Here is a 2,699-nt window from a genome sequence, read left to right on the forward strand (position 1 = left end):
TATGGAACATGGGACATGTCCTCTTCCTCTTCTTGAGTCTTGGGACACTGTTCAACAGATAGCTTTACACCTACAAGAATAGGAACCTTCACCAGTTTATTATACTGCATATTAAACCTCTACAATATTGTCTCAACATACTTCCTCTATTTTAATGAGAGCTTCCTCTTTATCTGATCTCTTTTAATTTCCATGCCCAAAATATAGTTTGCAGCACCAAGATTTTTCATGTCGAATTTGGAGGACAAATGGGTCTTCAAATCCTGGATAATTTCTTTGTCATTTCCAACCAGCAACATATCATCCACACACAAGACCAAATAAATAACATGGTCACCAATTAATTTAAAATATACACAGTGATCTGCTTTGCTTCTGTTGAAGCCAAGTCCCCGTATAAATGTATCAAATTTCTGATACCACATCCTTGGTGACTGTTTTAACCCATACAGAGACTTCTTTAACTTGCATACCAGTTCTTTCTTACCCTTCACTGCAAAACCTTCAGGTTGCTTCATGTAGATCTCCACTTCCAGATCCCTGTGAAGAAATGTTGTCTTTACATCCATCTGTTCTACCTCAAAATCAAAAGCAACAACAACTAATAGAAAGAATCTAATAGAAGCTACCTTGGCAACAGGAGAAAAAATATCACCAAAATCAATTCCTAACACATCGGAATAACCCTTTTCTACCAATCGAGCTTTGTATTTCTCCACCTTTCCTTCTGCATTTGTCTTCTTCTTGAACACCCATTTACTGCCAATGGGTTTCCTTCCAGCCGACAACTCCACCAGATCCCATGCCTCATTTTTGTGCAAAGATGTCATTTCATCAACCATGGCCTCTTTCCAAAGTTTGCCATCCTTTGAATCTACCACTTCCTTCACAGTTCTGGGATCATCATCAGTAATAGATAAAGCAAAATTTGAATAGAAAGAAGATGGACTATACCTTTCTGGCTGCCTTCTTTCTCGAACTGATCTTCTCACACCCAAGTTTATGGCTCTTCATCTTCTGATTCCTCCTCTGTTGTAGAGTCAGAATCTTCCTCCTTAAGCTCAAACTCTATCTTCTCAAGTTCCTTTGATTGGATTTCATGTTTAATAACATCTTTCACCTCTTTGAACACCACATCTCAGTTGTACACAACCTTCCTTGTTACTGGGTTCCAAAGCTTATAACCCTTTAAACCATCCTTATACCCAATAAAGATGCACTTTTCAGATTTACTATCCAACTTTGTTCTTTTCTCCTTTGGAACGTGTACAGATGCATCACATAGAAATACCCTCAGATGTGAAAGAGAGGGTTTCTTACCAGTCCATACCTCTTGTGGAGTCTTACCCTCCAACACTGATGAAGGTGATCTGTTGACCAAGTAACATGCAGTCTCCACCGCCTCTGCCCAGAATTCTTGTCCTAACCCGGCACCACTGAGCATGCTTCTTTCCCTTTCCATCAACATCTTGTTCATTCTTTCTGCAACTCCATTTTGCTGAGGTTGTAGGTTTTAGCCCTGTACAGAAATTACCTGCATATGAATTCTAAGACACAGAAAATAAACAATGCGAGAGCATAACACATATACACAAAGATTTTCCCCTGGATCCCAAAACCAGGACTACTAGATTTATTTTTCATTATGTTCCTTTCAATTTTACAATACATATTTATACATGCCAAAACATCCATACCATGGACTAAAAACCATTGCGTCCAAAACCATGGACCGAAAACCATCGCATCCAAAAACCATGTGCAAAAAATCCTGCACAAAACCATAGGTAGGTTCGCCCAACCTAATATAGGGTCCAAAAACAAAATTTTGGGTTACCTACACCCCTTAAACCCCCTGTGACCCCCCACGCAATCAGTGCAATGAAAGGGGGGCTCTACCACCCTTCTAACCCCTCAGTTAACTACGTCGGCTAGTCATGGAAAGAATATAACACAACCCAACAGAGGTCTATATGGAGTAGTCTTCTACCGTGCTATACCACACTTCTTATAGAATTCTTCAAATTCCTTACTGCAAAACTCTCCACCATTATCTATCCTCAGCACCTTTATCTTCTTCTCTATCTGGTTTTTCACCAAAGCCTTAAATTCTTTAAACCTATCAAAGACTTCAAAATTCTTCTTAAGGAAATTTATCCATGTATTCCTTGAGAAGTCATCTATAAATGATACATAGTACACATACTTACCCAGTGATGGAACCTTCACAAGTCCAAACACATCACTGTGCACAAGCTCTAATATATGTTTCGCCCTCTTACCACCAGAGGGGAAACTCACCCAATTATGCTTCCCATATACACAATTTTCGCAGAAATCAAAATCCAGAGAGCTATTACTCATACCTTCTACCATACCTTTACCATGAAGTATTCAAAGGCCCTTCTTTCCAATATGTCCAAGCCTTTGATGCCATAGCATGGTCTTCTCTCCACAGACCACTAGATTTTTTGCTCCACTTTCAGGAACCACATAGCTATTGCACCCATCAACAATAGTGCTACCTTGCAGCTTGTATAAAGTTCCAATCCGAACTCCTTGCATCAATACCAGTGCTCCCTGAACCATCTTGCAGGTATCCTTCTCGAACATTGTTTTTACACCTGCATCATCCAGCTTGCTTATAGAAATCAGATTTCTGGCCAATGCAAGAATATGCAAAACACCTGGAAGTGTTC

The sequence above is a fragment of the Pinus tabuliformis genome, chromosome 3_1 (genome assembly GCF_031772625.1).
Source record: "Pinus tabuliformis cultivar Carrire ecotype Pingquan chromosome 3_1, CPIR1, whole genome shotgun sequence".
Lineage (NCBI taxonomy): Eukaryota > Viridiplantae > Streptophyta > Pinopsida > Pinales > Pinaceae > Pinus > Pinus tabuliformis.